This window comes from Anopheles gambiae, chromosome 2 (assembly GCF_943734735.2).
Source record: "Anopheles gambiae chromosome 2, idAnoGambNW_F1_1, whole genome shotgun sequence".
NCBI classification, from domain to species: domain Eukaryota; kingdom Metazoa; phylum Arthropoda; class Insecta; order Diptera; family Culicidae; genus Anopheles; species Anopheles gambiae.
Window position 1 is genome coordinate 5,078,931 of NC_064601.1, and position 16,118 is coordinate 5,095,048.

A 16,118-nucleotide genomic window follows, 5' to 3' on the forward strand; every position below is an offset into this window, starting at 1 on the left:
ATCGTACTAGAGTGCTTTGTTATTCAATCAGAAGTATGCAAACACGGTCTAACTTTAAATTGTACTTGTTTTAATTGGGAATTGCTTCCAAGTTCTGATACGTTTGAGGATGGAGGAGTTCTTTGTTAGGAAAAACCCTTAAATGATCGCTAAGACCATCCTGTTATTTCCAATTATTGGGAGATGTACCATCAGTGTTTGGGACAGTTCCTTCAGTGACCGAATTTAGCCCTTGACATTGCAAATTTGAATCATTAGAGCATTCCTGAGACTCATCATCAATATCTTAACAGAAATAGTAGTGCCACGTGTGATAAGATATCCAATCTTGAGTAAACAGCTACACCCTTCGTCGAGACTGATGTCATACTAGGTTGGAAGTAACATAAACGTTTGTTTTAAATTGAACAGAAATTAGCTGATAAAGGACACAGCTTACAGCTCTGAGCGTATGACTTCAAGAGAATGATCAGAATCTCAGAATAATTATATCTAAACTCTCTTATGGAATCTCTTCTACGAACAGCACTGATAGCAGCAACTCTACCTACAATCATTGCTCCGATTAGACTATACATTTAGCAATCAAGTGATTCTATACCGGTTAAGTGTGCCTGTGTGCAGTAAAACTTTTAATTACCCTCACGACTTTTATTGCAAAACGTGATCAGCTGTTCAGCGCGTAGGTCACATGCAGCGCAAAGCCGGACCTCATTTCTACAACGCAACGAAAACACACCCAATCGCCACATTTCGAACTCACGTGTTGCACATTTACCACGGTGTGATATCTTGTATCACTGACAAAATAAACACACCACACCAACAAACTTAAGTGAGCACCAATCGCACCAGAACATTTCGTGAGTATTGCTGGAATCAGGTACAACAAACCATTACGCGATCGGCTAACGGAGCCGTGGATTTCATTTGCATTCATTCCAACCGGGCAGGCAAAGCCGTTTGCAGCCGTGGCCATCAACTGATATGTGGCCGGAATACATAATGATTGCTGCTGGCGTCGTTGTAAGTCAAGGGTCCGTGCCGGTGGGCCTATCTTTTCGGTCACCCTGAACACTAAGGTGTGTGTGTGTTGACGTGCCTCAGGACTTCGGGAGCTTCGAAAAACACATTCAGTTTCAGTGCCGACCGCAAGCAGTCGGTGGTCTAGAGGGTGAAAAAAATCACCACAATCGTTCAAACAACAAACACGAACGATAAGACAACGCCCAGGCCATCTTTGTACTACCAGTACCACAGCCGCACAGTATCGGGGACGTTCACGGTGTACCTTTTTGATGGAATATTGGTCATTTCATTTCAGCACCACCTCACAACATATTGATCGACGACGCCTCCCTGTACGAGAGGTTAGGGTCCATCTTTAACTGGGGACAGAGCGGCGACCTTGGCAGGGACCTGTCATCCGCGCGTGAATTCTGCTACGAATTCTGCTATCTTACAGGGTGTGATGATGATGCTCCTTCGTCCCGTAGATAAGTATTTTAAAACCATTCTTCATCAGTCTGCAAATAAATCATCACCGGCGGCGGTTTTGGTTTCAACAAACACGCGGAACAAAACAACAACAAAAAAACGCTGCGTAACGTAGTAATGGAATTTGCATGGAATTGTTTGAAGAAAATAAAGCCATAAACTAACGTCATTTAGGAAGCACCGTATACAGATTCATACACACAAAAACGGGCGGCGGAAAGGCGTCTATTTTTGCCTCACTATATTATGCAAGGTGATTCGGTCGTGTTTATTGCGGCCGGCGCGCGTTGTCGTGTGCTGCAGGAGCAGCATTTTTCGATAACAAATTAGAATCACACGACGCAAAAACCGGACGCCCGGGTGACAAGCAGATAAACAAACACGAAGCCATTCCACCCAGGCGCCCAGACGCCAGAGGTATTTTCTCTCCGTCGAGGTGTGAGGAATGATTAATGATCAATTATTTATTGTTGGCGCTTTGTTCCGCACGAAGTGACCAATCGTGTTTGCTGTTAGTGTTTTTGGACAAAAAGACTCAAGCGGTGGTTTGTAGAGCGAAAGCTTGGAAAAAGGTGAAATTGAACCACTACAAGAGCAATTTTCAGGTGCAATAAACTGCCTTCTATTTCAAGAGATAATAGATTGGGAAGATATACCATGTATACATAGAGAATGAGTGATATTCTGAAGAACGTCTATGCTTCACAAAGGCAACTACTTCCCTGCGACTAGACGAGACTATCTGGCCACAACGAAACCAATACAGACGTATACAGAACGTCTAGTTCGTCGAGTCTAGTTAGTCTCTAGCAGCAGACAACAAACACACACAACAACTCGCGCCATGAGTTCAAATCGTGAATCTATCACGGCCATCGATAAGTTAAGACACCAAGACCGAAGGGGGAGATTAGTCGTATGTAGCGAAGAGCTCCTGGAAGGTAATCCACAAACAGTTCAACCTGCATTCAAGTGTTTGTCCACAAGTTTTCAAGCCATTGGGAGCATTATTCCGACAGTATTAGGCCCTCCCAGAGTAACTTGAGTTGGATTACCACCTTCTAGATAAGACTTTTTTACTTGAAATCTCCAAAATAGCCTACAATGTATGACATATTAACTATGTTTGCTTGATATTAGCACACGCTTAACGTTCTTGATCAGATCATGTCAGCATCACCGTGCAATACTCAACCGCTTACATCATCCAAATGATTGAGGAAATGGGAACGGATTACAAACCGCCCAGCTGTGCACAACAAAACGCTCGATCGGTTGTGCGATCACTTACATCGATTACCAGTCTCGACATTCTTGAGCAAAGCCGTTTGTTTCACCTTCCCAAGATGAAGTGCGGATTTACTGACGCAAGGAGAGACGAGACACACACATACGGGAGGGGAAGCTATAATTTGCTCGTAGTAATCGAACCAATCGAAAGGTCTCTTAGCTCTTGTAGATAGAAATCACACCTCCTGCAATACTGGCAGTGTTGGCAGTTTATTATAGCACATGTGTTGGTCTGCCATTGCCTGGTGATACCTTGGTGGTGCATCGATTTAAATGTTAATCAAACCGCCACAACATGAAGCGGGTATGGGAAGGTTTCACACCGACCCCATGTGTCTTGGAAAGAGGTCAAGGTAACAGAACTGCAACACAATAGAAAGCAAGAGGTAAATATGCAAATAGAAGGAAACAGATAAAAACACTCTTTGGAAAGCATTGATTGTATGATATGAAAGATTGTGTTTGTTTTTAGAAACTAATCACAACACACTGCAAACATCAAACGCTTCAACCTTTTTCACCTGGAAAACCTTGAGCGCAGCGCCAACTGCACATCGCATCACCACCACTGCTGCTGTGCGGCATTTTCAATGTCGGCCAAGGCATCATCGCGTTGCCATATCGATGCAACCAATTAGCATGTGACGATGACAACGACGACTGCGAGGAGGAGGAGGCAGTAAGTGTGTCCACGGCGACAAAATAATCGACGACGGTTTGACTAAACGCACCGCGGCACTTATCTCACACACTGTGGCCCCATCGTCAACAGCCAACAGCGCAAAGCATCCCACCCACCCACCAGTCGCTTTGCGGAGGGCAAAAAAGCCGCACCACCGCCTGGCGTTGGCGTGCAAATTTCTCAACCCATTCGCGTTAATATCATTCGCGGCTGCGTGGGGCGCGAACGACTAGGGGTCGCGGGAGTGGGTAACATTCCTCTTCACAGCTGTTTTCAATTAGAGAATGTCACCGACCATCGGCCACAGCGGAGGGTCCGGGGGCCCTGCCGATCAATTGCTCCAAACGAGCGCGGGATTTAAATTGAAGTTAATGATTTATGTAAAACACCGAACCGAACGTCGCGAATGCGTGGCTAAAGGTTAACGTTTAGCGAAAAAAATGATTCGGCGGATCGAACGTTTGACCTGCCACACAGTTTTATGAGGGCAGAATGTGTATGAAGTGCTATAAAGTGATCAAATGAGTTCTGTTTTTAAGACAAACTGTACCTCATTAGAATGGAAGCTGTTTAACAAATTGCTCTTTGTAAGCCATCAAAGGCATGATTTTTCCACTACAAATGATGACGCGATGCCATACGCCCGTCAATCATTATCGTACCGAGGGCAACAAGCTGGCACGGGCAATCGTTAAAATGCAAGCTCGATTACGTTTTCCTGCTCATTGAAAACTCGGCCAATGCATCAAAGCTGACCATCCCTTAGCTCGTCTACCTATGCAGGGGACTTATACAACGGAAAAAGGCAACATTTTCTACAGTGTGAAACAGAGCATTAATTTCTCCTGCAGCCGAGAAAAGATACCTATTAACGATTAAACATTATTTCAATTTGTTTTAATTATTTTCTAGTAACATCGTTTATACCAAGCACACACTAAAATGGTGCGAAAACCCCTGTAATTGCTAGTGGCGTGACAAATGTACCACCGTGCACCAGCTGCTAGGATTAGAACGTCGATAAGCAAGCATGCCCCAACCGTACCGGCGATGGTCGAATCACCCCAACCATAACGACGCGGCGATCGTTAAGAACGCGCCGTAACTCTTGCGTGAGGTTAATTTATTTCGCGTGCTGAACCGTGCGTGAACCGCATGGCAAATATAACATTAGTCTTTCGTCCTCTCTTCTTGACCTTTACCGGCCACATCCGGTACAAGCAAAAACAAAAGTTTCTCGCCCCAACCCTTTGCACTTTCTCTTTGTCTTCCCTTCAAAATCGCTTCAAAATCGGGCGATCAAGAGGTGATTAGTGCGAGCTAGCACACCAATAACGGCGGCATACAACGGTGTTCTGTGGGAAAGTATCATTTTGCTTTATTGGCTTGGTACGTGGTTTTGTTGTCTCGCTGTCCAGACTGGCCGCCCAATCACGGGTAGTGTGCCAGCGGATTGATGCATGATAAATGGCTCCCAGCATGATGATGGTGGCGCGGTTGGTTCGACTAATCGGTCTGATTTACGGGACGCGCACAATCGATAGCCATCGAATGGCAATAAATTAGCCGGAGCAGCTACCACTTTGCAGTGTGATAAGTGATTTTCCCCGGACCACAGGAGGTTGTGTTTTGTTTTCGTTCTTTGATTTTAAGATTTTTTACACAAAAACGATACAGCAGAGCAAAACAGTAAACAAACCAAACAGTGAAACGGAGATTGATAAACGAAATAAATGTGGTGCGATTGAATTTGCACTACCCCTGTACTTATGTTCTCGGCTCACAGGTATCGCTTTTCCCTTGAGTGACACTCCCCACAACCCCCCCCCCCCCCCTCCTATGGTCGGTGCCCATTCGTCTGTAATTTAATCTTTGATCCACTTTAAGCCCATCGTCCATTCTTCAGCACCACTTTTCGACGGTCGTGTCGCACCCGTTGGCCATTGCTTCGGAGTGTGATTCATAGACCGGAGTGGGATTTGCGACGGCATGCAGACGTCACGTGCGAAACAAACTGTGCGCGAGGCAGGCCAGAAAAAAAAGTCGTTAAAAACATTCGATATGTATGATGTCTGATGTGGGGTAGTGTTCCCCCTTCATACCCTTTTTTTTATTGTATTTTGTTTATTAGTAGAGACGCGCGAACCGGAGAGTGAGCGAAACCGTGCCGAAGAAGGCGGAGGAGGCGCAGACATGCGGCGGTGGTTTAAATATGACACGTAAATAAATAATAAAAACGCTTGATTGACGGTTTAATTGCCCATATTGGTGTGTCAGTTTGCGGTGACGGTTTGCCTTTCCCCCCGCCAATCCTTCGCTTACTTTGTACACACATTCGCGTACAGTTGCTTGTTTATACTATAAGCGAAGCGGTATTTGCAGAGTAGAAGGAGGAAAATTAGCGTAAACAAATTCAGACCAAATCGAATTGCAGCTAACTCACTACGATTATGCTCTATTTGGCACTCTACAACAAACTGACGCAGTTGGAATTCTTATCACCATCGGCATCTTATCAACGCGTAAACATGATTGTAATTGTGAACCAAACATTCCAACACTACAACACTCCAACAAAGACTTCATCTTCCACAACTTCCGACTGTTGACCTTCACGTGACGCTCATCTATTCCAATTTCAATCTGCAAATAGTGGCCTCGGTACACAAACACACACACACACACACACACACGCGATGATTAGCGTCATTGGCTGTGTCATTGCGGCGAACGCGTTCAAAGCAATCGACACGACCCCATCAATAATCAAAGACCTTATCATCCCGTCACATACATTGTGTGCCCTTGGGCGAGCGTCGTCCCTTCAATTTTCGCGCTCACAGTCCCAGCAGTCCCAGCATCCGGGCGCGTGCGACACAAAGACTTTGCACCATCTGTGTGGCCGGATGGAAGAAGAAAACCCACCGTCACGCAGTTGAATGTAAATGAGCCTCAAAATGATAAGATTTGTTGCGAATAAGTCCGCTGCTTCAGTAGAATCGTCAAACCTAAGACCATTCCCAAATAGGAAGTGTTGTTGAAGTAAAGCCGGCCGGCATTTTTCAACAGCAGGTGTATTGAGATCGCACTCAAACCAAGTTGAGGCGGAAAGGAATAAATTTGACAAAATACTAAATCCATTCCCGTTGTGCTTGGCGTATTTTTAGATCAATTGCATACTTCCGAGTTCAACTGAACTCATCAAATCTGGCTTTACTTTATTACCTTTATGTGCACAACCGTGACCGTGTGCTCAGGTTCGTTCGGAAATCCGTATTCAAGGCATAGAACCATTCTTCCCACACACACACACACGTCCGAAGGGATTTGATTTTCACTTGTTGTATTTCCACCAAGAAGCGTCACGGTGTGTGTGTGGCAAAGGGGGGTTCGCTCACACAAATTGTGACATTTTTGTAATGTGATTTTTGCATCATCCTCACCATTACCGAGATCATTTGCTGCAGCCAATGCACTTACTCATGGCTAACAAACCGATGACGATGCGACAAAGAACAGAGCTTCACTCTTTATGCGTTTGGTCTTTCAATCTGCCAGCAATAAAATAAGAGAAACCGACGCCCAGAGACACATCACACATCCCTGCCGAAGATGGCAGAGCACCATCAAATGACTTCCCCATTACACCAGAAAAATCCCTGACGCTTCCCAGCTGGTTTGAAGCGTAACTCGTAACTCTCCCTCTGGCGGAATCGATCGCGCGCGCGTTATTAGAAAAGACCATCTCAAATAATGTGTATTAAAAGCTCGTCGCGACATTGTTACGCCAAACGCCACACCACCATCGAGCCTGAAACATCGATCGGAGACGATGCAGTTTTTGTTGCATTGAACTCGGTGGCGGCGGCGGCGGGATTGACGGGAGAAATATCGACGTGTGGTCGATTACCAATTGCTGAGATCATCACAATTAAGAGCGTGAGGCGGGTTGTGGTGAGTGAGTTGTTGTTGGCGCTTAATTGGGCGACGCAAGGGCCCCGTGACGGAAACGCACAATTAAACGAGCTCGAATGACAGATTTTATCGACACAATTTGCTAACAGCAATTAATTGCGAATGTTTTTGCGCACCCTTTGAGTGAGCCGGGCTGATTTTTTCATCTAGCGCTAGTGATAATAATTAGCAACTGCAATGGAGAGACTGCAAGTTTCCTTATAAACAGTTGTGCGATGATGTTACGATTATTACGCACGCTCGCAAGAGTTACACAGAACTGTTTAGAACCAAAACAACGATCAAAACATCCTCTAAATGCTGCTACATAATGCTCCACCAGGCAGTGGTGGACCGACAGACCACACCGGTCACGCTTGAGGCGAAAATAGAAAGCAAACATTAAGCTTGCTTGATAAACATAGTTTCACCTTGTTTGTTTCCGCACACAAAACTCTAAGTCTATTGCATTTCTTCGCCAAGTTTTTCAAGGAAGTAAAATTTGGCATAATGTTAAAGCCTTTCAGTGATAAAATTCATTCATTGTGCTTATGCGCATCTCCTTCGAAAGACAACAAAAACCGGTCCATTGAGACACCGTGATGGAAACAAAACATGCCTATTATCACATCGAACCGGTTTTTAGCATTTTTGGACAATCCCACCAGACACGTTAACGGGATCAATTTAACCCGAAGAGAAGAAATAGATTTCCCCGAAAAGCATCAACACTGTTGGCCTGTCTACTCAAGCATCGTCCCATGTCTCTCTCTCTCTCTCTCTCGCCCTCTATCGCATCAACCACAGAGATCAATCGGATGATGTACCATTCGATTCATCATCCGGATTGCGTCGTGCGGGATTTTAAAGAAAATGTCGTTGTTTGTTTTTCCTTACATGATCTAGTGGCGGACCGGCCGGGTGATGATGTGTGTTCGCTATTCGGTCTTGTTTATTTCACTTCTTTTGCGGCCAATGAATCACTCCGGAAGCGCTCGCACACACACACACACACACTCACACTCACACGGTTAAAAAAGAAAAATTCCCGATGAAGCAACCGGAACGGAACGGGCGTTTGTTCGCTGCCAGAGGTTGTTTGCCGGCTGACTTCAATCTATCTGCTAAGGTAGGAGAGAATGATGATGATGATTTTGCAAAGACAACACAACAGAAGCTTCGCGATCAGCTGAACGTTTACTTCTCCCTTCCACACACACACACAGCACGTTCTTTTTCGCTCTTCTTTTCACCACGCACGTAAATCAGCTGATTTTGCCCCTGCACACACACCCACAAACACACACGGTTAGATAGATCCGGTTTCGGCACTGATTTAGCTTAACCTAGGCCACGCTCCTCGCCTTCTTCTAACGTTTAGCGCTTTCTCTCTTCGTTCCCTCGTACACTACTGCGGTGCGCGTCTCGTACACGCACAGCCGACTGCGATGGAAAAGCGCGACGACTGGGCGGCGACGACCGTCTCACTTTCAACTCTATTGCCTTTGCTGCTACTTTTTCGCTCACCTTTGCTGCCAATTATCAGTTGGACCGGGGGAGGGGGGAGTACGAAACACACACACACACACACACGCGCCCCACACACTCGAATGACGTCACAGCTGTGGTGGCACACAACCGGACAGACTGGTTAATCCACTTAGCCACGAGGCGACTACTACGCTACACTCTGCACCACACACGGGGAGACACTCGGTCGACACTTCCAGCCCGCGTTCGACTGTTTTCCACACCGCAATGCTGCGGGAAATAGCCCGCACACAATGGAAATGGCCGCAACCAGTGCCGTCGTCTCGTGGCCCTTTCTTCGCACACTATCTCATGCACTATTCTAGCACCAACACACACACACTGCTATCTCTCTTTTTGTGCTCTTTCTTCTAGATTTGCACCGCGACAATCGCTGCACACAGCTGAGGCTGAGGGAAGGAAGGGAGGATTTGTGCGTCGATCGATCGTGTAAATGCACATATGCCCTTCTCCACCCCCCGCCACCTTCCCCCAAAAACCTTCTTAGTATTGCACTGCGCTACGCTTCACTGCTGCTTTTGCTGACACCGTACAGGGTACGTGTGTGTGTGTGTGTGTGTGGGATTGGTGACGCATGCGAAGCCTGTATTGTTGGCTGTTGCGCCTGTGATGGATCGAATGCCGGAGAGCGTTACAACACGATCGGCATTATCATTTTTTTGCACACAAAATAATAAACACCCACGCCTTCTCATTCAATGGTTTCTCTCGTTGGGGCAGCCTCATACACACACACACACCAGTTACTTAATTGCTATTTAAAAAAACACACGCACACAATTTAAAAGCACCCCTTTTCTGGGAGGGAAGCACACAAACAGCACACAACCGGTACACAGGCACAGTAGCAACGCCGCACGAAACAATAGATTTCTGCGGCCGCAAAACGCGCGCCCCACTTAGTCTGGCAGCGGGCAGGGACGACTCTGACGGCGGTACTCCTTCCTCTGCGAGCGCACCGATAGCAATGGATGGAGGATGAGTGAGACAGGCCGTACGTACCACCCCAACTGTGCGCCTATCGCGTGTGTGTAGTAATCCGCAGCAGCAGCAGCTTTCTTTGTCGCCAAACCCCCCACCCCCTCAAACGGTCCCAGACACACGCACACACTTGCGCGCGAGCGGCAAACACCCGCCTGGTCTGTTACGCACACACTAACGACCAATTCACCCCGTCACGAATGGGAGTTTTACAGTGTCGCACGCACCGTGCGCAATTAAGTGTTTGTAGAATTGTAGAATGTCACTTGTTTAGTTGGAAATATAAAATTCCCATTGTTGCAAAGTCTTATTAGGAAAAGAGGTCGTTTATACTCAGAGCAAGAATGTATTTTACGTAGTATCTCAATGGTAATTCCATGATAATATTCAACAATCACACTAAAATACGTGCGCTTTGATCGACATACTCAAAGAAGCCAATAGAATTGCCGTTTCTACAAACGATAAAAATTCTGCTCTAAAAATTACGCTTCTTCTGCAAACAATTTCACCTGCGTTTTATCCACACCAATAACAAACGCGCATCCGGACGGGGGAGCGTAATGCAAAAATAGCACCGGGAAGTAAACAAACGATCAAAATATCTTCCTACTTGACAGCTGATGCGGGAGAGCCCATTTCTCAACGGAAAAGGCAGCGCAGAGCAGGGGTGCATAATCCCCGCGTGTGCAAAAAGGGGTGAAAGTACACAACAAAACGGACGATTATACACCGTTTCTGTGTGTGATCGAAAGCGAATCGAATACACACTCTCTCACACACACACATGCACACATGCACAACATCTATCCATGTAGATGGTGCTATCTTTGCTTTTCGCTCTATTTCACTGGTGCAGCTGATTCAGAAGGGTGGGGAAAACGTAAAGTAGGCCGCGCACGACCCGTTTGGGGTGGCTGCTAGTATGTTGTGTGTGTGTTTCTTTTTTTTTGCTTCCATTTTGCATCGGACCTTTAATCGCACCACGCTCGATGGACAGTTTCTATGCTTGTTGCTAAGACTGTGTGTACTTGCTGGTAGGTGCGTGTGTGTGTGTGTGTATGGTTCACTATTATCTCACGCACATGGGAAACTGCATCCGATTGCGTATTACGAGCGAAATGGACACACTGATAGGTAGAATGGGGCAAACCCAAAATTCAAACAACTTTCCGAATAAAACACGCAAAAACCGTACACAAGCTGTTGACGAAAGTAACAAACAATAATCGCTGCTACGAGCTCGCGCACAACACACGACTGCACTGTACGAAGAGACAAAACAAAAACACACGCGTCCGCGGAATCGTCACCCAAGCCCCTTTCCAGGTAAAAGTCACGAATGCACAGTGATGTACGTGTATGTGTGTGTGGAATGTTTACCACCCCTGCTCATCGTTGACGCTTCGCCAGTGGTGCGTGTTTAGTTCAATGGGTTGATTTCTTCACTGGCGTAACGTGGTTCCAGTTGCGTATTTGACGCAACTGGTTTGAACGTTAAATTTATTTCTGCTTCAGAGAGTTCAGGTTTATAGTAAATGCAATTATTATGTTTGTACTCTTATATATATAATGATATAATGAGATATAATGAAATGTTATTTAAATCAACGTTAACAGCATGTGCATCATTCTTAAAGTTCAAAAAGATACAACGAACGAACGAACATGTTTTGAAATACATCCCATATAATAATAAAGCGTTTACTTTATACTTACGGATTTATCATCATCAAAGTCCCAGTCGGGTGAGCCCTGCCTAGGTGCGACCGTGGTTGTGATGATTGGTGGTGTGAGGGCCGACGCACCCGGCGAGTTTTGTGGTTCCTCCGGTATGACGGAGAATCGGCCGCGTTGCAAAAAGGGCGAGGTCGGTCCGTAGTTTCCTGTGCGATGGCAGGTAGACAGTGGTAACATTAGACAGTCGTGCAATCTGCGAATCGATTGTCGATGCTTTACGTACCAGTTTGGGGAATCAAACGGAACCGACCTACGGTGGTTTCTGGTGGGCCGGTCGATGGTGCCGACACACGGAACCGGCCGCGTCGCGTGGTCGCACCATCGTCGTAGCTTCCGGTGGCTCCATCATCGCTTACATCTAGCCGAGAAATGAAGCAGAAAAATTCAATTTACAAAAATGCTTTGCATGAGGCCTAATTATATTATTTATCTTTTATTATTTCTTCTTCCTCCCAATAGATCTGTTTGACTCATTCTAACTAGTTTAAGTTTGGCAAGGTATTGTTGCAAAATGGGCAAACATAATTTGAAAAAAAGAACACTCATTGTCACAACACATTATAAATAGGTCAACATTTTTACCAACATCTCAAGATACATATCTTTATCTTACGTTCGATGTATGTGTCAATCGGTCAAATTCTACGGTAAAGTTTGATAACCGATAGATAAAGGTTCTGTCTCCATGTCAACGTACCTTCCTGGGACACCTTGCTGCTTGCTCGCCAACCGCTACCGGATGCCGTTTTGGAAGCTATGATGACTAACGCTGACTGATTACACGAAGCAAATCAAACCGAGGTGATAATGTCACCTCACCACACTTGTTACACGTTCTTGCCCTAAGCACCCGACACTAAACACCGACACAAATGCGGCGGTAAACACCTTAAAGCAAAGCACGAAAGCAAACTACCTGGAACTACCGATCAATCACTGATGTTCTTACTTATTTTTCGTTGTCGGAAGACCAATCGTCACTATAATGGTGCTCACTGTGTACACTTTGGAGCTGGGACAAGCTTTCAGAATCATAATCTACTGTGGATCACTTTTGGGCGCTACTTTTCATCGCGTTTCCTTCATTCACTTTAAACACTTTTTCATTTACACAACATTAAAACAATTAAAAAGAACAATAAACAAATACCTGAAAATTGTAGGATAAAACACAAATTTAAGCTATAATGAACACTCCACTTTCACGTCACGGATCACTTTTCTTCGTCATTTTGAGAAACTGAAAGCGATTGACGAACCGCACGTAATTGCTGATCCCAGTGACGTTTCATCGGGGTCAAGAAACAGCTGTTTCCTCGCAAAAGAATTCGGCACGCCGCGAACGTGACGTTTACTAATTTGCTACCGATTCAACAAAGACCATACCGCACACGGAATATAAGAAACAAAACCGAAAAAATGCTCAAGTTAGCAACTGGCCACAAATGTGACACATTTAACGGAAATTCTTTCGCTCCTTTTCGTTTTTCGTGTTCGACAGTCAACGCGCGCGCCAATGAATTGAGTGGGAAAGGAAGTTGAACTGTTGCCAACAATTCCGACAACAGCACTTTTTTAAACGCAACACAAGGCTTCGCTCACTACGATTCTTCACGATCACGTGCGCACGAGCTTGCGCTTGAACGATGCGTTATGGAGCGTTACGAAGCGTTACCGACGTACGACGGGAGCTAGTAGAGCGATGCTTGGTTGAGGTTTCTGACAGGACGCGGCCACGGTGCGTTGATGGAAGTGTAGGAGCGAGCGGTTGTGAGCAATCGGATCGGCTTTTCCCACGCAAGCTGCCACCAGGGACACTCTGTAATTGGAGCGGAAAAAAACGGATATCGGATGAGTACAGTCAGGTTCTTTACAGAACAGCCGTGGGGGTTGATGGGGGTTTGAAAATACACTACATGTGAAATGTTAATAATATGCGCATAGGATTCAACAGAAAAACAAAATCCAACATACAGTATATTCATAGACAGCATGTGTAGAATATTTGCGAAAAATGGAACATTTGCAATCGTGGTACGGTACGGACAGACAATGAACTCACGGTCACAGGGACAGGATGTGAATGTTTAGCATCAATTTAATGACTGTCATCTGATCCATCTCCCGCCTGATGGGGGTGGAAGGATGAAGACAAAATGTGCACAAAATGTTGCCAACTGGAATGATGCCGATTGAAAAATTGCCTCTCATGCATTTCGGTACTCCATCCCGGAGCTTCATTTACGACTTTCATTTGTTTGATTGCACGAGGAATTGTACGAGAAATGGGGAGTCGAAATGGGGTTTGTTCATCTAAAACAATTAATAGCTAGCGCAGCACGAGCAATTTACATCCCTCCTCAGCCGGCTGACGTCCGAAGAGCTTCACCGTTTCATAGGTTGTCAATTCAATTAGCAAAGAAAAACATGGACAAGAAAAACATAGAAACAGCTCTTCAGCAAATAATCGTTAACCAGTCCAGAGCATGGGGCCCATAAAAGTGTCACCATAATTCGTTTGTCGCCACGTTCGCATTATTGTTTCTGCAGCCCGGGTTCTGTTCGGGTCACTGTTGTTCGTCCTGTAGCCTGTAGACAGAAAATTACCCTTTTCTCCCTCGGCTTCATGGCTCCCTGCTGCAGTGTGTTCAGCCCCTCGCGCCCCACTCACTGTGCTTTGAAGCTCATCAAGACCAACACCTAAAACAAACAGTCAAAACACTAAACTAGTACTAGTAGCCCGCACGCCGCATATCGTCAACCGTTTCTATCCACTTGCCCGTTGCTGCTGCTGTTAGAGCGCCCTTATGTCAGCTTCTGGTCGGCCAATCTGGGTGCAGTCGTACAGCGGCGAAACGTAAATCGATATCCTGCGTCGTCGTCAAGACGCACGCGACCTAACGAAGTGTTGCCACGGCAAGCACGGGCTGTACACCGGGACCGGGACCCGGTTTGTTAACACGCTCACCTGAGCCACCCATTTCGTCGAACTGGGCGTTTTTCCTTCTTTTTCTTTCTCTCTCTCTTATAGCCTCTTTTTGCAGGCGCGCTTTGAATGTGGTGTGCTTTTGAGGGACCCCACAATAAGGGACACGTTGTTGCTGGGCACGTTTTACTCCCAACGACCCAAGTAGGGAGAGTGCCATGTGACACGCAAATTGTGGTAAAAATCGGAACCATTCGGACGCGTACAACCATGGTGCCATGTGAGCACGGGCTTCCTGCCGGTCGGTCGATGGTTAATTATTCACCATAAGAAGGGTTCGCTTTTTCAAATCGTTGAACGTTGAAACGGGTTATGTAAAATTCACCAGCATGTGTTGTGCCTTCGGTAATGGGCACTTTATGGGTCAGAATGGAGAAAAATTGCAAAAAAAATACTTGACAGCAAAGAGATTTGCATAAGGAATGAAGTCAATCAACGCACAAGTAGCTAGAAGTTCTTGTGTTGCAGTACTGATTATTATAGTAAACTGTAAGATATGTTTCTGTTACAAATTCTTATCCATTCGACTGCTAGTTAAAACAAGTTGAGTAACACTAGTAGATGCAGTGGTTCAATCGTTATTTTGACTGTTCTCCCAGTCTACGTTAACCTCAAATATCTTTCAAAAAACCATTCCAAACCTACGAAAAATTAATAATGCTTTAGCTGTACTATATGTTCTAGCCATTCAAATTCAGTTATCATCAACGCTCTCGCAGTTGCAAGTGCAACGCCACCATTTGAAGTCATTAAAATGTATCAAATCAACCTGAATTATGAAAATGGGCCGCCTAATTGACGTTGGCTCTCCATTCCCACCCCAAACAATATAGTACAGCCGGAGAATGCACAAAAGAACGACCGGTCAAGTGCAATCTGCCGCGTTTGCCCGCCTGATACTTCTTCCGTGAAGAGATAAGCTTCATTAGTGTTTAACTCTTCTTCCGACCGTCCTCGGCACTAATGCCTTTGCAGATTTGTAGTGCACACGGACAGTAAAAAAAAGAACATAAACAAAGCGTCTACTTTTTTCACCCCTTTTTTGTCAAGGACAACAACCTCGGCACGTGTCTGAGGCAGTTTCTGAAGCGAAATTGCTATAATTATTTATCTTAACTCTTTGCTCTAAAAATAAACTCTATGTATCTCTAATCCAACCTCTACCCGTTTCACTGCTTACTGGGCCGTGCAAAATACGCTTCTTGTGTTTACATTTCATCGGAAGTTGATTTTAACGAACGTAAGAATGATTCTCCTCTCCCGGTCCGAAGCATTTGCCTGCAATTTGTGCGGCGAGTGTAAACACACAGCGAGATTGGGTGAAAAGGCGTGAAATAACACACGCACAGACAAACTCGTGCATTATTGCATCGACCAAACAACATCACCCAATTGTGATGGAAACAGATGATTTTCCATCCTCACTCTCTATCTCAC

The 16,118-nt window shown here is 45.5% G+C and overlaps 1 protein-coding gene across 1 annotated transcript in view; it reads right to left on the reverse strand.

Moving 5' to 3' along the window:
• The window catches only part of LOC3290476 (uncharacterized), a 58,906-nt gene extending 48,901 nt beyond the window's left edge, over positions 1-10,005 (reverse strand). The window contains exons 1-2 of the mRNA XM_061663549.1: positions 9,751-10,005; positions 8,321-8,547 (exon numbers count right to left, since the gene is read on the reverse strand). The gene's annotated coding sequence lies outside the window, so the exon portion shown is untranslated. The remainder of the gene's footprint in view (positions 1-8,320; positions 8,548-9,750) is intronic.
• Between the last annotated feature and the right edge of the window lie 6,113 nt (positions 10,006-16,118).